The following is a 25418-nucleotide window of genomic DNA, read 5'->3' on the forward strand; positions in this document are numbered from 1 at the left end:
AGAACTACCATTTCACCCAACAATTCCATTATTAAAAAAAAAAGAATGCCTGGATAGAAGAGTCTCGTCTTATCCGAGGTCATCCTCCTTTCTAGGAGTGAATTTCTTCCAGTGACTGGTAAACAGGCCAGTATAGAGGCTGGGCCCCCTCAAGTCAACTGGAGATGTCTCTCAGGGGTCACTCAGTGGCAGAGCTACCCACGATGTGGACTGAGGAGTTTGTTGAGATTTTATTGCAGAACAATTTTTCCACCCAATCCCGCTTTCTTCCTCTTTCCCACAGGTGTTGATGTAAGAACACTACCTTTATAGGAATGTACTGCACCGCAATGTCATCGCAGAGTCTGCAAGGAGTTAGTGTTAATGAAAGTATCTCAGATCTACACTCCTTTCATATGGGCCTGGGGCCTTATTCAAATGGTATCTCTTTGTAAAGCAAGGATTTTTAACATTTGCTTATTTAAAACTCAAATCTTTCTTTCCATAGCTTCAGTTGCATAAAAATAAAAATCCTGACGAATTCAAAATTAATTCTGAGCGGCATGTTTATTGTCTTCAGTTGAGCCTTTATTATTCATGTGACCTGATTCATAACTCTGATTCTCATACTTGTCATTGTGGGGACTTATAAATCTAACTTAACATCTCTGACCTTCAGTACTTTCATCTGTAAAATGGGGCAATACTAGTCCCTACTCACAGAGTTACTGTGAGCATTAAATATGATCATGTAATTAGAACAGTCAGCACAGCACCTGAAGCATAATACATACTTAATGATGACTGGTTGTTATCCTCTGGTCGTAGTTTCCTTGCAGTCATACTTGGCTAACTTGCTGCCCAAAGGCATAATCCTGTGTTCTCTCATTGGAATAGCTTTCTTCTTTTGCATGTTCTGCTCGTCCTTCAGAGTTTACTTGAATTGCAACCTTCTCACAAATTCTTGGCACCTCTATCTGGGCAAAATATCTCCCTTTACCAAACTCCTATAATAATTCACCTTTACTTCCCTTATTGTATGTATATATCATCTCCACAGCTAGATAGTAAGCAGCTGAAAGTCAAGTCCCAAGTTTGATTTATTTTTACATTTAAAAAACTTTGTGCAGTGCATACATACAGCTCTTGCATAAAGAGCTCAACAAATATTTATTGCATAATTACATGAATGAATTCAGTCAGTACAATGTCCTTACCTGAAATTTGCATATATTCAAAATAAAACTACAATCCATAATTACCAAGAACAGGATCTTATACCAGAATTTCCATGTTGGATAAAATATCATGGTTTCCAAAAGCAAAAGTTCTCACAAAAAGATTGCCAATAGATAATTATTAGTAACTTTTGGAGGATATCAAAATGTAGCTAAAGTTAGAAGCAAAAATATGATATGAAATATTGGTAAAATATCGGTAAAACCATTTATTTATCAATTATTGACATTGGCTTGTATTATGGGACAGACATTTTCTAAGAACTTATTAAATTATTTAATCTTTATAACAATCCTGTGAAGTAGGTGCTGTTGTTAGTCTCATTATACAGATGAATGAACTGAGGTACTCAGAGCTTTTATAACTTGCTCAAAGAACACTCAGACAAAAAGTGGCAGAGCCAGTTAAAAAAGTCTGTGTCCTTCACTGTTACACTCTGCTGCCTTCTACTTTTTTGGAGACAATCTCACTAGAGATGTCAGAGGTGGCTGCTGCTTTCCCTACTTTTGTCTCACGCTAAAATCATGTCCTATTGGCAGGTGAGAATACTGTTAATCATCGTACACCGGGTTCGTGATATGCAGAGCTCATTATGTGATTGGCTAGTAAAATACAAGTCTGGAAAATGACTAAACAAAAGGAGAACCTGGCATTATAATCAGTGCCAGGCACACAGTAGGCAGGCTAAAAAAAATCTTCTTGAATGAACCAGTTAGACAAGAAGAGATTAGAGGGCTCTTGTTAGTAAGCCATAGAGTATTCCCAGATATATTTGGGTAGTTAGTTGCAGACTCATATGCATGAAATTTTATGCCTTATTAAAAAATAAATCAATAGGCAATGTGCTTAGAGTTTGGATATGTCATTTTTAAGTCTCAATCTAAAAATATACTAATTGTATCACTGTATAAGTGTTTAAAAATCACTAGTCTGAAAGGACCCAGACTCCTCAGAGAGGAGGCATCTCTCTCCTGTAAATGACAGTGCAATTAAAATACAATAGACTTTTGCCATTCCCAAAGAGAACATTACAGCTACAGGAAAAACAAAAATGGGCTGATTCTTTTTAGTATAATGCTCAGGGAATAAAGGGATTCCCAGAAGAATATATGCAGTATGGCATACTTTTTATGCAGTTCAAAGGCAAATATGTGATAAGGGAAAAGAAAACTAACAAGGGAATGATAAAAACAAAATTCAATGTAGGTTACTTTGGCACAGCAGGGAAAGAGGTGCGCAATAAGAAATAACACAGAAACTGCCATAAGTCATTGATAATATTCTATTCTTAGGTCGTTTGATGGGTTTATAGACATCCATTCAGTAAAATAAGCAAAAATATAAACAAATATAATTAAAAAGGGCATTAATGACCAAGAATGTTAATGTTCATTAACCAAAGGTTGTAATTAATTCATTACTGTGCCCTGGATATAATAACAATGTAAATAAACTATCATAAAATATATTTGTAAATATATTGCAGATAATATTTAACAGATTTTTGAGAGTGTCAGGGACCCATAAAGCTAAGAGAAGTCAGTCTCTTATCAATTTTAATGGCTAACAACAAACCCCCATAGAAGAGGGTGTGATTTGACAAAGTCTAGATGAAGGAAAATGGAAGCGCTCATTTATTCATTTGCCCACTTATCTACTAAAGACACTTTTTGAGCACTAACTATTGGTCTGAAACAATTATGTGGGTAGTGGATGAAGTGGAAGGCATACAAAGATAAATACAATTAATATATTCATTAATTCATTTTTCTACTCATCCAACAAATCTTTGTAGACTATCTGTTACAAAATAGGGAGTGAGGACTGGGCATGTTGGCTCATGCCTGTAATCCCAACACTTTGGGAGGCCAAGGCAGGCAGATCACTTGAGGTCAGGAGTTCAAGACCAGCCTGGCAAACATGGTGAAAGCCCATCTCTACTAAAAATACAAAAATTAGCCAGGCATGGTGGTATGCACCTGTAATCCCAGCTCCTCGGGAGGCTGAGGCAGGAGAATCGGTTTAACCCGGGAGGCAGAGGTTACAGTGAGCTGAGATTATGCCATTGCCCTCATCCTGGGGAACAGAGGAAGACTCCATCTAAAAAAAAAAAGGGAGTGAGTTAGTTGCTGGCGATACTGTGGTTACTAAGACAGTTGTCTCTTGCATTCCAGTAGTAAAGGCAGATGTTCTTTAGGTAACTACCATAAGATGTGATGAGTGTTATGATAGCAGAAGTACAGGGTGCTAACAGAGGGCCATGAGAACAGAAAGAAAGTGACTATTTACCTTATTACCTGAGAAAATCACAAGACAGATAATATGCGAGAGGGTTCCTAAAGGGTGACTAAGAGTTTACTAGGTAGAGACAAGGAAATTGGAAATTCTGGGTAGATAAACAAAAATGGAAAGCATAAAAATAAAACAAAAGGGTAGCAGGTTGCTCTCAGGAAATGCAAATAGTTTGATATAGCTAGTACTTAAAACACATGGGAAAAGAGAAGGATGTTGGTAGAAGATGAAACAAAGAAAGAGTTGGAAAAAAATAAAAAAAAGAAAAAAGAGTTGGGGTAAATTTTTGAAAGATTAAATACTGTGCTATGCTAAAAATTATATGCATGCTAAAAAAATAAACTTTATTTTATAGGCAATAGAGAAGCAAAGATACTTGTGTTGTAGAAAAAGAGGAAGTTGGAGCAGGGAGGAATAATGGAGATGTAAAATTTAATTAGGAAGCCATGGAAATTATCCAGGGAAAATTTGTAAATAATTCATATTTCTATGTCTTTGATATTGGGAAGGATATGTCCACAGAATGAATGAAATTGTCTCTAATATTGTAACAAAAATTGGCATTCTAAGAAATCAATTGTATGTATCCCCATATGTGTGTGTCAGGAGGTGGGGAGCAGGAGGGGTTAAACAATTACCCAGTGTAAAAATGTTAAGTCACAATGCAAGATGGTATTTGTCTAAGTGTCTCATTTAAGAAATATAGTCAGTATTTAGATCATGGAGAGAAAGACTGAGGATGGAAGGGATGATTTCAGTGCAAAGATTGTTTTCAAGATGAGAGAAGACCTAGGTATGCTTGAAAGAAGAGAATGGACCTAATAAAAAGAGAGAAATTGGACATATTCAAGGAAATAAGATACATGTGGGAGCAATGTTTCTTGGGAATTGAAAAATGTTTTTTTTTCTGACTGAGATGGAAGAGTTGGATATGAGGAAAGATTTCTGTTCCTGTGAAGGTGATAAAAGTAGGAATTGATAGGGATAATGACCAATATTTGGAGAATTGAGACCCACGGTAGTTAGGGAGCTCAATATCCCTAATAAAGTTGAAATGAGGCCATCTGCTAAGAAAGAAGTAGTGAGATTTTAGATGTTAAAGAATTAGATGACTATGGTATTAAGGAGTCAATTGTTAATTGTAATAATCTGTGTTGGAGCTTTTAGAGTCCACGTGGCAGTGGAAAGTAGAAGGTTTAGTGAATGCAAGGAGTTAGAAGAGCACACTGTAAAGAATTTATTAGAGGCCTATAAAAAATGTGACATAAGGCCTAAGATAATGTTCAAGTCTGTGTATGAATAATGCATAGCAGAGGAAGCTGTTGGTTGAGTCACGGAGGGCCACAAACTGAGGCTGAAAGTTGAATGAGTCATGACATGGATGTAAAAGTCAGTAAGACTGAAAGGGAACATCAGGCTGGAAGGAAAATGCACAGTTGTGCCAGAAAAATAGGCCCCATGGAGTTGTAGAACATTGTGGTTATAAAAGAACATTGTACAATGTATTGGAATAGTGGAAGGGATGCTGGATCACAAGGTGAGAGTAACTACTTGTAATCCATCTTGATATCCAGCTTCCTTGTACCTCAATCTATATTGTTCAGATAATTAATACATTTAAATGGACTTTTATTTTTAATGAGGCTTATGTTAATAAAACATATATAGATATGTAATCATATGATAAGTAGCATGGCTAACTACTTATCTCATGGTACATTATCATATTTAGTCCATATGAAACCCCTCCTTTGTTTGATTTATTTAACAATTCCATTTTGTCTCAATTCTCAATTCCTCTCCCTTCCCTTTCCATATCATAGGCAAATTTTCTAATGTACAGAACATATGCCTTTTGGTTTGTTGTAACCTTACAAAATGTATATTTTTTGTGAGTGTGTACTTTCAATGACCATAAATGGCATTGTGTAATATATTTTGTTTTACTTCTATTTTTCACTCTGAGCAATGCCTTTAAATCCATTCATGTGTCTATAATAATATCTAAGTTGTTGCTTTTAGCTGTACATTATACTCCATGGTGTGCATTCAGAACATTTTACCTGTTACTGTCTCATTGATTAACACACAATTTTGCCTCCATAAATAACACTGATGGTAATAAGCTTGTACATGCTCCCCTGGAACTTCTGTACAAACTTCTTTGGGATCTATATCAAAAGTAGAAATTATAGGTTATGTACATATTAATTTTGACTGGGTAGAATTAAGTCATTCTCAAAAATAGCTCTTCTATTCCACAGTCTGAACAGTAGTACCTGATGGTACCTGCAGACTCATATTACTACCAACACTTGGCATTGTTCACATTTCTAATTTTTGCTGAATAGGTGTAGAGTGTGTTTTTTTTAATTGTGGCTTTTAATTTGCATTTCTTTGATTACTAGAATGTTTTCACATTTCTTCATACGATTCATGAATTTTTGGATTTTTTCTTCTACAATTGTCTGTTCATTACTTGTATCCATTTTTTATTGGGGATGCTTTTTTTCCTAGCTAATTTGCAAGGATTCCTGATATGTTCTGATTACAAATATTTTGTAAGTTTTTGACTTTCTAAGTATCTTATTTCATTCTCTTATCTCTTCCTTAACTTTGGGTATATTATTTGTGTTGAACAGAAATCCTTAATTTTAATACCATCATGCCAGAAGAGGAATAGATCAATAAACTCTGCTTCTGCTTCTCTATAATTTAAAATCTTGAGCTTAGGATCAAAAGACTGAGTTGTTGATTCATTAGATATGTCCATGGAAGCATGAGATAATATTGAATTCCATGACATGTTCCTGTCCCTCACATTTTAGAGGCCTGCTTTTTTTTTTTCAAACCCTTCTTTGAAATCTGTGAGATACTTTAATATCCTTTCGATACATTCTCTTTTTCTTGAAGTAAGGTAGGGTTCTTTTTTGTTGCTTATAGTCAAAAAAATCTTCACTAATACAATAGATAAAAAACCTGAATGACAAAATAAGGTTCTCAGGATCACAGTTAATAAAATAGCAATGCAAAGCTTTGTGATCCACAAATTTCCATCCACTGAGAGGTGTTCTCTTCATTACTTCTTCAAATGAACAAAAAACAGAATGATATATTTTCACATAATGATGTTTCTATTATTGATGAATAAATGAACTTCACATCCAGTTTCATAATTACATTTTGTTGTAAATATGTACAGTAATAAAAACATGACAATTTGATCATTAAGGAGCATTAAATATATTTTAAATGCTGGGCCTGAAAATAAAAATTTAAAAATCTTTTTGAAGAGAACTCTGAATAAGCTAAGTTTTCTCATTTTTTGGTGACCTATTAATCTGGGTAGTCCTTGCCTCATCAGCTGTATCTTTCTATATGTGGATATACTCAGACAGTAAATACATCCTCTTCCCAGTGCACGCTTTGTGTCCCATCAAAGGATCACTTGCTCCTGCAAGGGGGCAATGTGTTACTTAATATCAAAAATGTGACTGCCTTAGAGAATAAAGAGAGAATAATATTTATGTAGGAAGTGCTCAAGGAATGCAGTTTTTGGGTTTTTTTGTTTGCTTGCTTCTCTTTTTTTTTTAGTTTCTTTTTAACTGGTAATTGAAATATGTCTAGATCCTAAAATAGAGATTCCTGAGAACAGATGTGATTATAATTTTGTCAAGGACAACTGTTTGAATTTTTGTTACATTATGGGAAATGAATCTTTTTAGGTGTGAGTTTTTTTTTTTACTTATGTATTCTGTCCTTCTCTAATTTTGTTTGTCATAAGATTTTGATTCACGAGGTGTAGGTGGGGCCCAGGAATCAGTAGTTTAACCACCACCCCAAGCAATTCTTAGAAAAGTGGTCCATGGCTTGTCTCAGGGAACATTGTTTTAGCCTATCAGAATAACATGAAAATGAATTGATTGGAGTGAAGATCTTGGAGATGTTTATGATATGAATTACTGTGAATTTATCAAGCCTATCTAGAATTTTAGAAAATAGTATTTGCTTATATGCTGCAAAACTATCCAATACCTTGTCTATAAATATAATACATGGTTGCTGGCAGGGAGGGGGAGTTAGATGCAGTGATATATATGCAGATAGATAGATAGATAGAGATAGAGATGCACTGCATTTTATTCACTTTTTCACTTTGCAAAAATTTATTGAGTTCCTACCATGTTAAAGAAAGGTTGGAAGACACAAGGCATACAGAAATTATAAAGTACAATCCTTGATTTCATAGAGTTCATAATATATTGGGGAAACAAATAATTGTGATTTTGTTGAGATGAGGATTATAATACCCATATTTAGTAGGGTTCATTGGTAGAAAAAGTAGTATTCAACTGTATTATAATGTAATCCCCTTTCATTCGGTCAACAAATATTTATGAAGTACTTGCTATGTAATACAATTGTGAAGTAAATAAAAATAACCCCTGTCCTTCTGATAATTACAGTCTAGAGGGTGACAAGCACTGAAGAGTTACAGGCAATGAAAATATGATTAAGTGCTAAAACATGCCAAATTGTAAAGACCATCAAGGCTAGGAAGAAACTGCAACTAACGAGCAAAATAACCAGCTAAAGTCATAATGACAGGATCAAATTCACACATAACAATATTCACCTTAAATGTAAACGGGCTAAATGCTCCAATTAAAAGACACAGACTGGCAAATTGGATAAAGAATCAAAACCCATCAGTGTGCGGTGTTCAGGAAACCCATCTCATGTGCAGAGACACACATAGGCTCAAAATAAAGGGATGGAGGAAGATCTACCAAGCAAATGGAAAACAAAAAAAGGCAGGGGTTGCAATCCTAGTCTCTGATAAAACAGACTTTAAACCAACAAAGATCAAAAGAGACAAAGAAGGCCATTACATAAGGGTAAAGGGATCAATTCAACAAGAAGAGCGAACTATCTTAAATATATATGCACCCAATACAGGATCACCCAGATTCATAAAGCAAGTCCTTAGAGACCTACAAAGAGACTTAGACTCCCACACAATAATAATGGGAGACTTTAACACCCCACTGTCAACATTAGACAGATCAACGAGATAGAAAGTTAACAAGGATATCCAGGAATTGAACTCAGCTCTGCACCAAGCGGACCTAATAGACATCTACAGAACTCTCCACCCCAAATCAATGGAATATACATTCTTCTCAGCACCACACCGCACTTACTCCAAAACTGACCACATAGTTGGAAGTAAAGCACTCCTCAGCAAATGTAAAAGAACAGAAATTATAACAAACTGTCTCTCAGACCACAGTGCAATCAAACTAGAACTCAGGATTAAGAAACTCACTCAAAACCGCTCAACTACATGGAAACTGAACAACTTGACCTGAAAGACTACTGGGTACATAATGAAATGAAAGCAGAAATAAAGATGCTGTTTGAAACCAATGAGAACAAAGACACAACATACCAGAATCTCTGGGACACATTCAAAGCAGTGTGTGGAGGGAAATTTATAGCACTAAATGCCCACAAGAGAAAGCCAGAAAGATCTAAAATTGACACCCTAACATCACAATTAAAAGAACTAGAGAAGCAAGAGCAAACACATTCAAAAGCTAGCAGAAGGCAAGAAATAACTAAGATCAGAGCAGAGCTGAAGGAGATAGAGAAACAAAAACCCTTCAAAAAATCAATGAATCCAGGAGACGGTTTTTTGAAAAGATCAACATAATTGATAGATTGCTAGCAAGACTAATAAAGAAGAAAAGAGAGAAGAATCAAATAGACGCAATAAAAAATGATAAAGGGGATATCACCACCGATCCCACCGAAGTACAAGCTACCATCAGAGAATACTATAAACACCTCTATGCAAATAAACTAGAAAATCTAGAAGAAATGGATAAATTCCTCGACACATACACTCTCCCAAGACTAAACCAGGAAGAAGTTGAATCTCTGAATAGACCAATAACAGGCTCTGAAATTGAGGGAATAATTAATAGCTTAGCAACCAAAAAAAGTCCAGGACCAGACAGATTGACAGCCGAATTCTACCAGAGGTACAAAGAGGAGGTGGTACCATTCCTTCTGAAACTATTCCAATCAATAGAAAAAGAGGGAATCCTCCCTAACTCATTTTATGAGGCCAGCATCATCCTGATACCAAAGCCTGGAAGAGACACAACAAAAAAAGAGAATTTTAGACCAATATCCCTGATGAACATCGATGCAAAAATTCTCAACAAAATACTGGCAAACCGAATCCAGCAGCACATCAAAAAGCTTATCCACCATGATCAAGTGGGCTTCATCCCTGGGATGCAAGGCTGGTTCAACATACGCAAATCAATAAATGTAATCCAGCATATAAAGAGAACCAACGACAAAAACCATATAATTATCTCAATAGATGCAGAAGAGGCCTTTGACAAAATTCAACAGCCTTTCATGCTAAAAACTCTCAATAAATTAGATATTGATGGGATGTATCTCAAAATAATAAGAGCTATTTATGAAAAACCCACAGCCAATATCATACTGAATGGGCAAAAACTGGAAGCATTCCTTTTGAAAACTGGCACAAGACAGGGATGCCCTCTCTCACCACTCCTATTCAACATAGTGTTGGAAGTTCTGGGCAGGGCAATCAGGCAGGAGAAAGAAATAAAGGGTATTCAATTAGGAAAAGAGGAAATCAAATTGTCCCTGTTTGCAGATGACATGATTGTATATTTAGAAAACCCCATCACCTCAGCCCAAAATCTCTTTAAGATGATAAGCAACTTCAGCAAAGTCTCAGGATACAAAATCAATGTGCGAAAATCACAGGCATTCCTATACACCAATTACAGACAGAGAGGAAAATCATGAGTGAACTCCCATTCACAATTGCTTCAAACAGAATGAAATACCTAGGAATCCAACTTACAAGGGATGTGAAGGACCTCTTCAAGGAGAACTACAAACCACTGCTCAATGAAATAAAAGAGGACACAAACAAATGGAATAACATTCCATACTCATGGACAGGAAGAATCAATGTTGTGAAAATGGCCATACTGCCCAAGGCAATTTATAGATTCAATGCCATCCCCATCAAGCTACCAATGACTTTCTTCACAGAATTGGAAAAAACTACTTTAAAGTTCATATGGAACCAAAAAAGAGCCCGCATTGCCAAGTCAATCCTAAGCCAAAAGAACAAAGCTGGAGGCATCACGCTACCTGACTTCAAACTGTACTACAAGGCTACAGTAACCAAAACAGCATGGTACTGATACGAAAACAGAGATATAGACCAATGGAACAGAACAGAGCCCTCAGAAATAATACCACACATCTACAACTATCTGATCTTTGACAAACCTGACAAAGACAAGAAATGGGGAAAGGATTCCCTATTTAACAAATGGTGCTGGGAAAACTGGCTAGCCATATATAGAAAGCTGAAACTGGATCCCTTCCTTATACCTTATTCAGAAATTAATTCAAGATGGATTGAAGACTTAAATGTTAGACCTAAAACCATAAAAACCCTAGAAGAAAACCTAGGCAATAACATTCAGGACATAGGCATGGGCAAGGACTTCATGTCTAAAACACCAAAAGCAATGGCAACAGAAGCCAAAATTGACAAATGGGATCTAATTAAACTAAAGAGCTTCTGCACAGCAAAAGAAACTACCATCAGAGTGAACAGGCAACCCACAAAATGGGAGAAAATTTTTGCAACCTACTCATCTGACAAAGGGCTAATATCCAGAATCAAAAAAAAAAACAACCCCATCAAAAAGTGGGCGAAGGATATGAACAGACACTTTTCAAAAGAAGACATTTATGCAGCCAAAAAACACATGAAAAAATGCTCACCATCACTGGCCGTCAGAGAAATGCAAATCAAAACCACAATGAGATATCATCTCACACCAGTTAGAATGGCAATCATTAAAAAGTCAGGAAACAACAGGTGCTGGAGAGGATGTGGAGAAATTGGAACACTTTTACACTGTTGATGGGACTGTAAACTGGTTCAACCATTGTGAAAGACAGTGTGGCGATTCCTCAGGGATCTAGAACTAGAAATACCATTTGACCCAGCCATCCCATTACTGGGTGTATACCCAAAGGATTATAAATCATGTCTCTATAAAGACACATGCACATGTATGTTTATTGTGACACTATTCACAATAGCAAAGACCTGGAACCAACGCAAATGTCCAACAATGATAGACTGGATTAAGAAAAAGTGGCACATATACACCATGGAATACTATGCAGCCATAAAAAAAGGATGAGTTCGTGTCCTTTGTAGGGACATGGATGAAGCTGGAAACCATCATTCTCAGCAAACTATCCCAAGGACAAAAAACTAAACATCATGTGTTGTCACTCATAGGTGGGAATTGAACAATGAGAACACTTGGTCACAGGAAGGGGGACATCACACACCAGGGCCTGTTGTGGGGTGGGGCTAGGGGGGAGGGATTGCATTAGGAGATATAGCTAATGTAAATAATGAGTTAATGGCTGCAGCACACCAATATAGCACAGGTATACATATGTAACAAACCTGCACGTTGTGCACATATACCCTAGAACTTAAAGTATAACAATAAAAATAAATAAATAAATACATAAATAAAAAAATAAAAAAATGACAAGTGCTATGATTGGATAAACACAGTGTGTTATGAAAACATACTATGGGGACATTTGATCAAAAATTGGGGGTATAGGTAGATTAACTGAAAGTTGAAAAGTGGTCAGGCAAATGAGGAGGAAGACAACAGTCATGCACATGGAAAGAACAGCACCTTAGGAGACCCGGCAGTGAAGGAGAGGATGGTGGATTTGATGATCTGAATGTATAGCTAAAGCCTGCAATGGGAGAAGATGCCGTAGAGGTGAGCAGAGGCTAAGAGTTACAGGTAATGTTGCATGATCTGACCTTTATTCTTCAAGCTGTGGGAGACCACCGAAAAGTGTTATGCAAGGGAGGGATATGATCAGATCTATGTTTTAGAAAACCACTCAGGATCCGGTATAAAGAATAGAATTGTAGACGGTAAAACTGCAGGTAAAGGACTGGTTATGCTGGTACATTCACGAAGTTGAGAGGAGATGGAGGCCTGAATTAGAGTAATTGTTTGGGCATAAAGAAAATTGGGCAGATCAGAGAGATATGAATCAAATAGAGTCAATGGCACTGAAAAATTTGTATCCCTGAGTCTCATGCAGTGCTTAGCACATAGACAGCACTCAAAACAGTGTTTATTGGACACATCTTTCTGAATGTTCAGACAGGTTTTCAAACTCATTGTTTCCATAACTGCATTTATCTTTGCCCATGAAATCTACTCCTCTTATTGACTTTCTTTTACTGGACCTGTCATTAACTCCTTTCTATTCACCCAAGGCTATGAATCATTTATTCCTCATCTCCCATGCCTAACACATTACTTTGCACAAATAGGCATAAGTATTCCGTAATTTTTGTTTAAATAAATAACTATTAATTTATTCAAGCTCAAAACTCCAATGTGAGTGAAGCTTACCCAGGCACATTGAATCAGTGGACAGAGTGGAGCCAATCTTGGAACATCTCCTGAATCCATCTCCTCTTTCCGCTAGTACTTTTTTTTTTTTTTTGGACAAAGGCAATATTTTCTCCTCATATTTCACTCTGTCTCCAAGCTATGTCCTCTTCAATTCATTCTACTATAGCTGCTAGATAAATATTTTCAACAGACAGTTTTTGTCCGTCGTCATAGTTTTCTTCTCAGAATGTTCAGTGACTTCCCTTTGCCACTATAACTTGACCCTTGCAATCCTCCTTGATTTTCATTCTGATTTTTTCTTTATTTCTCTCACTTCCCCACTCACTCCCCATCCCCAGCCAGGCTATTTCAGCCATAATAGCGCTATCATGGTTTGTCAAAATACCATACACTTTGCCACATCTTGACTCATGTTGCTTTTTTTTATGGGAATTCTCTTCATTTTAGATTTTACTTGTCTAAAGTCTACTACACTTCCTTCAAAATTTAGTCCTGATCCCTATCTTCTCCATGGAATCTTTGGGGTCTTTCTCCAGCTAGCAATGACTACTCTATTCTGAGCTCCAAGAGCATGTTAATTTGCACATGTCTTGTGGTACATGTTGCTTTCATTTAAATGGTTATTTCTATTCATGTCTTACCCTTTAATACACTGTGAACAAGACATGGATTGTGTGCATCTCATCTTCATGGCCCAGTGACACCTATTGTGCTGCTTTACAAAGATAATACGTCCAATAAACATATTGAATTAATGGATTATAAACAGACATTCAAAATCCATTCCTGGCTAAACAAAAGAACTATTTTGACATTCTCCCTCTAATTTAATTCTGAATAAAGAGTAAGCTAGTACTTTAAATAAGACGGATATCGGTAGAAAAGCTTTAGCTGTCATGGGGTCTAGGAAAAGGCTACTACTGACATTTAGTAGTGAGGGATGCTAATTGTCCTGAAGCACTCTGAACAGTCCCACCCAATTGAAAAACATGTATAAAGTTTGAATTTTAGTGTATGACAGTCCTGTCCTGGAGCCCTTTTTTTCCCCTTTTGCATTTTGGTCACAAAATTATGCTAACAATTTGATAAAATAAAGGTCATATAACATCTAGGTGAGGAATTGGCACATAATAAGCTTTTACTCAGTGCCAGCTGTTAATGTCAGTAGCTTCTTTGAAAAATGGAGAAAATAATGCCTGTCTCATAGTATTATTATGAGGGTTAAATAAATGACAACATATAAAGCTCTTTGAACAACGGCTGGTATATTGTAAATGCTCAATAAATATTGACTATTACTATTATTGGTTTCGCTATTATCAGTATTATTTGCAGATGCTTCACAGAGAAAGTTTATATTGAATTTGTAGTCAACTAAAAGCCTCAGGACTTTTTCATATGAAAAGCCAAGTCCATTCCTTGGCAAGCCTTGCACCTATGAACAAAATAAGCTCAGTCCTTGCTGTGATTTGCTTCTTTTTGAAGGTTTATGGGAAAGTCAAGGAGAAGTCGACTTAATACCTGTGGCCTTTTATCCATAGCACTGAGAAAATTATATCAAGGTGAAGAGAAATAATAATTTGATTCTGGGTTTTGCATTCAAATGGATCTGGCACCGTGTTGATTTTTATGTAGTGCAGTAGTTACCTTTTCACTCAGCATTTGGTTTTCTGAAGAAAGAAGTGTATGAAGGCAAACATTTTCTTAGGAGCTAATTTTTCCTTCCTTCCTTCCTTCCTTCCTTCCTTCCTTCCTTCCTTCCTTCCTTCCTTCCTCCCTCCCTCACTTCCTTCCTTCCTTCTTCCCTCCCTCCCTTCCTTCTTCCCTCCCTCCCTCCCTTCCTTCCTTCCTTGCTTCCTTCCTTCCTTCATTCCTTCCTTCCTTCCTTCTTTTTCTTTCTTTTTGCACCATATTCTAGTGGAGCTTCAGGATCTGTCTACCTCTGCATTTAAAATTAGCTTTCTACTTGCTTTCATGACAATTGTTACCCTAAGTAGCTCACAAAGTACATCCATATATATTACCTAATTTGATTTACACAACAGCCCATGGGTTAAGGATTTTGCTAATGAGGAAATGTAGCAAACTTGTGACTCATACAGAGAGTACATGACATTTTGAAGATTCACCTTTGGATTTGCTGGCTCTAAAACCTAAAATTGACAAGTGTACTATTTATTATAATGACAAACAACTGCAAGCAGCCATCCATTTCAAAGATTCTTAGAATCTGGTTGGTGGGGAGGACAATGAGAGACAAAAGAGAGGAAAGTCCTGCTTTGTGGACTGTTTCCTATGAGTCAGGCATGATGTTAGGCAGTATGAGTTAGTCATTTCATGTAATCCTCTATATGGAAAGCATAGACAGGGAGAACAAGAAAAGTTAAATAACTTAGCAGGCCCCAAACTGTGCACAACCTGTGTGCAAATTTTTGTAAGTTTGTTTAAAGCCCAGAATGCTTCCAATATTAAAATTGTTCAAAGTGATGGTTAATTTCTCAGTCATCTCACAAGCCCTGCTATCAAATACCATTTTTAACATTGGTTCTGAGGAAGGTGAGTTAGTTATGCCTTCAAACCTATGATATATGGAAGAGGATTTCCCTGTTAGTATTTATAGGGGCACAAGACAGGATGGCCTCAGCCAGAGACATTTGTACCTAATGGTAACTTAAAAAATCTAGTACTGATGAGTCTAGGGCTACATGTTTTCTATCTTCTTTGTTAGAACTTAGAGGAATCAGAATGTTTCTTGAAAAATACATTTTTTTCCCCTTTCATTAACTCTAATTATAATGATCTGGGAAAAGAATTATTATAGACCAAATTTACTCACACTTATTTTCAGCTATTTAAAACACTTACTAACTAGAATTTAAATGAATATTTTAATGGTTCTGATTAAAGCATGAGTAAGAAAACATTTAACTGAGTTATTTCTGCCCAAGTTAGTATAAAAATTTAAGAAACCAAACGTTGTGAGATGAGCAGTCATCAAACATTTTATGCAAACTGTTTGTTTATATATTTCAGAGATATAAAATTTTGTATTCAGTAGATATGCATACTTCCCCATTTCATCACAAACTTACCAATATTTTGTATTTGTGATTATTTTCTAAATAATAAAATTATTCTGTTTTACCTTTCAGTTATATCATTTCTGTATGCCTTGGTTTTTACTCTATTTAAAAAAAATCTAAAGAAAAGAGGAAGTGCATCTGCTATTTGTGGGCAGATGGCATTAGATGAATATTTTAAAAGCAAGTTCTAGAAATCTATCAGAAACTTATACAACAGGTATATGTTTATTATTCAATGCTTTCATGAAAAAATAGATTTTTCAACTCCTGAGGTTATACTGGTGAACATAATTTAAAATAAAACCTGAGAAAAGTAAAAGAGATTAAATAAATATTCATGAAAATGCCCTCTTCAGGAAATAGGGTCATTTGAACAGTCTATTCCATTAAAAATCGCTTTATTTCACCCAAATTGGTTACTACACAAGGAAGGAAGACATAAGAAAACTAAGGGATTGAATCTGAAATCTAGACCAAAGAAATGACTGAACTCTTCCACTGCATTAACCACATGGAATTTAGCACACAAAAAATCTAGAACTGATCATTTTTTTAACCTGTATACTCAGAGTAATACCAAATATACATTTAAGTTCTATGTCAAAATTTTATTAAAAATTGATATTTATATTAATATATAAATACTGATAAACTAAAAAGTAATTTGAACTCTTATAGCATTTTGGATGATCTAAAATAAGAAATTATCTAAAGGTGACATACTAACAATCACTTATAATGATCATTAAAGTTAGTTCACAAGCCTAATAACAGAATAGACTGTGAAATCCTTAGCATCATTTGATTGTTATTTACAAATATCACTAGAAATTAAGCCAAATGATCTTTACCTAAAATATAAATAAAATGGAAATTTTAACATTTTAAATCAAATACTAATAACCAGACTTACTGATTAGCCATTTTAATGTTTGAAAGTTCAGTCTAAACAATTTATAACTATTACATGGATGATTTCTCAGAAGTTTGCTTATCCTACCACATAATTTCACACTCTGTTTCTCTCTTTCTTTACGCTTTAACTGTTCCTTTTAAGATCCATACATTATCCCAGACCCTTAGGAGCTGTTGAAAAAATTATGGAAAATGCAGGAGGTTGTTCTAGACCAGCAAGTATCAGCATTACCTGAGAGCTTGTTAGAAATACAAATCCCGGACCCCATCCTGGACGTATTAAATCAGAATCCCCGGATAATTCATATGCACAATAAAGCTTGGGAAGCAGTTGTTCTAGGGGGTGCATGAATACTTCAGAAGCTAAATTAGTACCAGATAACTTTCCATTTCCAACCAAGCCTATTCTTGGTCATCTTGAGTTAGAAGTGCTTTGGGATGGAGTCTGGAATGTCCTGTGCTTATTGCCCAGGAGAATGCCCCTGTATTTGAAAATCTGCTGCTCATGCAGTCTCCTAGCTGCTAGAATGAAGGGCTAAGGCATGCAGTCTTGCCCCTTCCCCCAAGAGCCAAGGGAGCAGACAAGATTGAATGAATCATTACAGGAATGCGCTGACCAGGAATACTGCTCTGGTTCTCTCTCCTTCCAGCCACACTGGAGCATTCCTGTCAGGACAGAGGTAGAAAGCTGGAGCTGGGACAGAGTAGTGGGAGTCATTGTTGGGATGCAGGCAGTCACCGGCACATTGGCTGTCAAAACAAAGAAAGAGAAGCCGGGCTATTTTAGTTTCGTTATTCTACGTGACCCCTTATAGTGTTTATTTGTGTTTAAAATTTAGGACAGTGAAACAGAGCACAAACGAGTAATATTTTACTCTGTGTTTGGAAAGTGCAAATATTAATCTATACATTAAATATTTTATGGAATTTGAATAACGTATTCTAAAAATGAAATTTATTCTTTTAAAATTATTGACCATTGTTTTAAAAGTAGAAAATGCTTTAAGTTTCAGGGTACATGTGCACAACGTGCAGGTTAGTTACATATATACACGTATCATGTTGGTGTGCTGCACCCAGTAACTCGTCATTTAACATTAGATATATCTCCAAATGCTGTCCCTCCCCCCTCCCCCCACCCCACAACAGGCCCTGGTGTGTGATGTTCCCCTTCCTGTGTCCATGTGTTCTCATTGTTCAATTCCCACCTATGAGTGAGAACATGTGGTGTTTGTTTTTTTGTCCTTGCGATAGTTTGCTGAGAATGTACCCTAAAACTTAAAGTATAATTAAAACAAAACAAAACAAAACAACAACAACAAAAAATGAAATGGTTTTGGAAGACATTTACAAGAGTTTATTTCCTAGGTCACATTAAAAATGAATATGAAATGAAAAAAATAATAACAATAAAAAATAAAAGTAGAAAATAAATAAAGAAAAAATCTTACATCAGTGGTAAATTGTGAGATGTTTTGATTTTATTGAATATACTTAATAAACATTACAACATTATTATCCGTTACTGCTACAGACTAATAGAAGTATTTTCCCCTTAAAATATTAATTCCTTATTTTTTATGCTGTAATATTTATTTTATTTTTTTAAAAATGTTTTTACTGGTGTAATTTTACATACAGTTCAATAAAAGAAAATTCTCATCTGATTTCTCGATTGGCTATTATCAGTATTCCTTTCATTGCATGATTATAAGTGCTATAATTTTGTCCTGTACAGGATGGGGTATTAACAATTGACCTACTCTGGTTCAAATACTCTGGGTACATCACTTCTTCCAGACATTGATGTCAGAAATGGCTTTGGTCCAGCGCTTGGGTTTCTGTTTCTTCCAATTTCCTGAACTTGAATACTAGAATGATCCAGGTTTTACTCAGTGCAGAGCCATCATGGCCCCAGGAAATTTTTTTTTATTGGAAGTGTATCATTTTTTTGCTTTTTCAAACAAGACATTATCTAATTACATCTGAAAAGCAACACAGGACTTAAGAAGAAGATGGGACCTTAAGGGATTCTAAGATTTCACCATGTATTATATTAATTTGCATCCAGCACTTACCATGAAGGTGGGAATAAATTAAATATTTTTTAACCCATATGCTGTTGGCCAAAGACACTTACCAAAGACACTTACTAAATGCTTCTAACTGATTATTTCAAAACTTACGATTTTCCAGATATTTTGGACTATATGGGGCTGTTTGGAGTTGCCTATGTTGTTGTCGTTTTTGTTGTTGTTGTTGTTGTTGTTGTTCTTCTTCCTCTTCCTCTTTCTCTTCCTCTTCCTCTTCTCTTTCTCTCCTCCTTCTCCTGTTTTTGGAGATTGAAAACTTTTGAGTTTCCTAGTTGCTACTTCATTCTCTGCATTTTGTTAAGATTAAGGAGGAGGGAAAATTAATATGTTTTTGAAACTTCAGTAGCAAAAATTTAGTACATCATGACCAGCTAGAATGGATGGATGAAACAGCAGTGGAAAGTATAGCTGCCTTTGAGAGGCAGACAGTAGGGCATTGGAAATCTAAAGGAACCAGGGTAAACTGGAGAGAGCATGTTCAATCTGTAGGGGACAGCTGATGCTCAGCTCCAGCTGGTTGTAGTCAGCTAGTTACTTGAGCACAGGGCTACCAGATCATTTGAGAGAAGCATAAAATCAGATTTTTTACATGATATGTCTCAATGTGTTAAAATATTGTGCAAGCAAAGAGGAATATATCTGATGACCAGATTCAGTCCACGGGCCACCAGTTTGCCACCTCCAGAGAAACAAATTTCCATAATACATTCCAGTAATTATCAGTTGCTCCTATAAGGAACTTACTCCTTTTAGATGCTATAAAACCAGTATGTGTTAACTCTTACTCTATTTTCTTTCTGTTTTGTCCTTAAGAAGAACAATGGCTGTGATCTGTTTCCTGTATAAAAATACAATGCATTAAAAAACTTGAGCAATCCCACTGAGAACCTGTTAATCTCCCAGTGAAACAGCAGCAAAATATACTTATAATATTTCTTACATACAATTTGCTTAGGACTTTCACAAAGGAGATTTGATGGGACCTTGTTTATGATAGGAGGAGAGGGCCATGTCTTCTCTCAATGGGGTGTCTTTAAAGTGCTGAAAGAACTCCTGGTGGAACTGAAAGCTTTTATATGCTTAAATTTGCTTAATTAGACCTAATACGGAATGCTTAGTCAAAACATATTGTCAAGGCGTGAACAACCTCAAAGACTGTTTCTAATAATAGCAATTGCTATGTATGTCTATACTGATATAAACAGAAGTATTCAGAAAATGAACTTTGATTTTTGTAAACTGATGGGACTCCTAACCTGATGTCCCCTTGCATCAAATATTTTATCTATACAATATATAATACTGGCCTTTCTGTTAAAAGATATTATTTATCTGAATCTGATATTATTTATCAGAATCATTAGTCCTATTCAGGCTTTTCCCCTGTAACAGCTATTTAAAATTTCTTATAGACAATCAAATAAAAATGATTATTATTTCAAGGTATCATGGCAAGCTTTAATATGCACTCTGTTAAACAAGAGTGCCTTAAATTCATATCTGAATCTAAAATGCCCCATTTGTAGTACTCTTTTTATTTTACCTTTTTAAAAGAATAATGTAAATTTTAAGGTATCTTTTTAGCTGTTGGGAGAAGTTGTTAAGTCACTATGGAAAGGTGAATATTTTCTTTACTCATATTTGTGTTTGAAGAAGCTAGTACAATGTCTAGCACTCTGTAGTGACCCGGTGAGCTGCTGAATGAGTCATGAAACCCTTGGCAAGGTTCTTGTGAAGGCCTAGTTGAACGCAAGATTGGTGTAGAAAGCCCAGTAGAGGCTGCCTTTCCAAACAAGGAGCATCCTTCATCTTAGTTGACCTTTTCAATTCCAGAAAAAGCAGAAGAGGTGTGAGGTTTAGTTAAGATTAAGTGTGGAGAATGTCTACATTCAAGGATTCTATATTTTATAATTCTCGTGGGAGTTTTTTTTTTAAAGAACATATTCAAACCCACTCACACATTTGTATTAAAAGTTATGTTAATTGCCAAGCAAATAATATTTCAAATTTAGAAATCCTACTCATTCCTAATTATAGCTGCCAGAATGGCAGGACTTTGTGAACTAGCAAGCAAACATGGAAAGGCCTTCTCAGTACAACAGTAAGTGGAACATTTTTAGAGATATGCGATTAATTATTTAACATGAGGGGACACTGCAACTTGTACTGTGTCTATGTACAATTAAACAGAGTTTTTTTTCTAGTTGAAAGCTAATTGTTCTCTTTTAAGTACTTACGGATGCAAATCACTTGATTTTCTGAGTGAGATGTCAAATTAACTTACGTAGTCAGTGTCTACTTGTGAATACACTGCAAATATGGCTATGGAAATAAATGGAATGGACCATTTATAGTCTTCTTTATAACACCTCAAAGGCATCTATTATGTAAGCAAGCACAGTGGATTCACGATTTTGTCCTCTACTACAAAGGCTTCTTATAAAATAGCCTATGGCCAGGCACAGTGGTTTATACCTGTAATCTTATCACTTTGGGAGTTCAAGGCAGGCAAATCACTGAGCTCAGAAGTTTGAGACCAGGCTGAGCACCATGATGAACGCTGTCTCTACAAAAAATACAAAAATTAGCTGGGCATGGTGGCATGCACCTTAGTCCCAGCTATTTGGGAGGCTGAGCTAGGGGATCACGTGAGCCCTGGGAGGTCAAAGCTATAGTGAACAGTGATAGTGCCACTGTACTCCAGCCTGGGTGACAGAGTGAGACCTTGTCTCAAAAAAAACAAAAACAAACAACAGCAACAACAACAAAAAGCCTACACATGATACGTTGCTCATTCTGTAATGATTTCTGTCAGTTTATAGTAGAACATAGGGAACCAGGACAATGATTTATAGCAAGTTATTAAAGTCATTGCAATGTGCCATTAAAGTATTTTCTTAAAATTTCAACCTAGAAAAGAAAAAGGTGTAGGCACAGAAGCATGTTACTTTGTGAATAATATAATGGGCATTGGAAGAAAATTTCTGGGTTCAATTTTTCCTTCCACCACCTGTTTTTCCACTACCTACGACCTGAGTGAGTTTAGTCCATTGACTAACTTGTTGGAGCTGCAGTCTCTTCAGTTTGAATATGGGCATAATGATAATTACTATACTGGTAGAATCGTTGTGAAAAACTGATCAAACAATGCACATAAAATGCTTAGATGGGGCCAAGCATGAACCACTCGACTGCTGTTAGCTATTATTGTTTCAAAATTAAACCAGAAATTGGGAGTATTTTCTGCATTCCCAGAAAATATTTAACCATCATTTGAGAACCAATTGTTTCTATCAGCCTCGGTTTATAAATATTCACGATAAATATCATAAAATACAACTGTTGTATAATGAAAGGCTAACATGGAAACGCTTATTTTTTTCTGAAGAAACTTACATTATGGAACATCATATCACTTCTGCCTATTAATCCCCTATTTATATCTTTGTCCTTGTTTGAAATCCCTCATTGATACAACTAACACTGTAGCTATCTAAAAATTTAGCTCTCTTGCTAACTCCCTTCTTTAGCTTATGCTAACTTGGCTTAGTACAAGAAAACAAATAGGCCTTTATAAGCAGAAAATTAGATGTCACAAAATCTATATCCTAAATTTTCCCACTTTAATTTAGAGGTATTTTTTAGGCCTTCACTCAAAGTTTATTTGTCCATATTTTACACGTAGTTCTTTAAGAAAAAGTCATTATCTGGATTAATATAAATGATATTTTTGCAGTAAATTAGAAATGGGAAGAATGACCATATATCTATCATCAAGAATATAGCTAATGGCTTAATGACAACAAAGGAGACAGAAAAATTATAAAAGGCAAAAGTGATGTAAAAGAATAAATTCGTGGATGATGGGGATTACTTGTATTGAGAAAGACCTTTTGTACCTCAATAGATTCCAACAACATACAAAGTTATAAAAATATGGAATAATAATTAATATTTATAAGTAGCCTGAATTGTCAAGAAATATTCAATCTGATAAGATTACTTTATTTAAGAAGTTAAGGAAGTATGTAATGCACCAAAATTATCAAATCGATGGCTGTGGGAAGATTCTGGCTGGTTAATATATCTGCTTAGGTCACTTTATTAGAACAATGCATTACTCACTAGTATTTAAAAATCAGTAACTTTCACCTATAAATTGGAATTTCTGGATTTCTTGGAACAATTAGAAGATATGGTAATAATGAACCCATATTCTCACTTTTCAACATTCAAATATATAAGAACTCTCATACATTATTATTTGGAATAAACATGTCATCATTTTGGAAAACTGCTTGACTGTGTTTCATAAAGTTAAATATACATCTAAAGCATGACCCAGAAATTCCACTCCTAATTTAACCAAGAGAAATATATGTACATATCCACAAAAATACTCATTGCAACTTTAATCATAGTAGCCTCAAATTGAAAGCAACCTAGACATTGATTAACAGAAGAATGGTTTAACAAACTGTTACGGCCATACAGAGAATACTACCTAACAGTATTGCTTATTGTCTTATAAAACAATTTTACTTTTGAAACAAAAACAAATTATTGATACAACATTGATAGATCTTAAAAATATTATAATGGGACAAAAGAGTCCAGGCAAAAAAAGTACATGATTTCTTTATAAATAAAGTTTAAGAACAAAAAAATTGATTTTATGATACTAGAAATCAGAATAGCAGTTGTTGGGGTAGGGGAGGAGGCAGGGGAATTGACTGGGAAGTAAAATTTGTGGGCAAATGGGAATCTTCTTTATTTCGATCCAAGTGATAGTTATATACATTTGTAAATATTAATCAAGCTATACACTTAAGAGTTCTATATTTTGCTGTAAGCATCTTATGTTTCAGTAACTACTTTTAGCATAAAAACAAACAAAACGCACAAACAAATAATTGAGACTGAGTAGCCGTCGTCTTTAGCTTGCATGGCTCTTGCAGGTATTAACTTCATAACTATTAAAGAAAATTTTATAGCTTAAAGGAGTACATTTTAGCTATATAGAGAACTCGGCTGTTCATAACTAATTTCTTGAGAGTTGTAGAGAGCTGCAATTTTTGGCTGCTTTTTTTTCTTGCAGGTTTTGCTCAATGTCATTTTCTGAACTTGCTTTATGTAGGGTATTTCTGTTGCATATCTGTCTTTATACAAGTGACTAACTGTTAGCACTCATAACATTTCAAACATTTCTTTTCTTTTTCTTTTTTTTTTTTTTTTTTGAGACGGAGTCTGGCTCTGTCGCCCAGGCTGAAGTGTAGTGGCACAATCTCGGCTCACTGCAAGCTCCGCCTCCCGGGTTCGCGTCATTCTCCCGCCTCAGGCTCCCGAGTAGCTGGGACTACAGGCGCCTGCCACTACGCCCGGCTAATTTTTTGTATTTTTTTTTTTTAGTAGAGACGGGGTTTCACCGTGTTAGCCAGGATGGTCTCGATCTCCTGACTTCGTGATCCGCCCGCCTCGGACTCCCAAAATGCCAGGATTACAGGCGTGAGCCACTGCGCCCGGCCCATTTCAAACATTTCAAATAAATAGAAGCACTGCTTTACACTGCAGGTAACAAACTTATGGTAAAAGAATAGAACTCATTACCCAAATACTTACACACATTCGAAATAATAATAAAAAGTAGCTACATACTGGCAAATACAATTATGTATTTGAAATCTTAGATTTTATATCATAGCTCCATAACAATTTTCTAAAAGAAGCTATGAGTAAATTCAAGTTAATAACAAGGAGGTCAACCAGTTCTCTTTCATAACACATTCTTTATTATTTCTATCGGGAACTAAATTCTGAGCTGAAGGGTAATCCTTTTCAAGCATGGGTTTTCATATTAAATCAATTCAGTCCTTACCAGTATAAAGAATTTCTTCATAAAACCATAGCATAAATCTTCAAATTTTTCAGAAATTTAAGAGTAAACACACAAATATAATCCTTTTATCTGTCAAATTCATTTACATCTAGAAGAATATTGCCATTTGGCAATTCATAAAAGATGAATCTATTCAAGGTCAACTGTTGTACTTGATAACAAGCATTAAAAGTAGTTTATGAGCAATGTATGTTATTAATTAATAATGCACACACAAATGTTGAGATTAAGCAATATTTCTGCAAGTAATTGTGACTCATTCTTTTCTCAGTGATTTATGAGACAGAATTTTTATCTAACAGACATTTCCAGGTATCTAATCAACTGGAAGGTATTGCATTTTCTTCACAAGGTAGAAATGTTTCAAACTTAA

This window comes from Pan troglodytes, chromosome 1 (genome assembly GCF_028858775.2).
Source record: "Pan troglodytes isolate AG18354 chromosome 1, NHGRI_mPanTro3-v2.0_pri, whole genome shotgun sequence".
Classification (NCBI taxonomy): Eukaryota; Metazoa; Chordata; class Mammalia; order Primates; family Hominidae; genus Pan; species Pan troglodytes.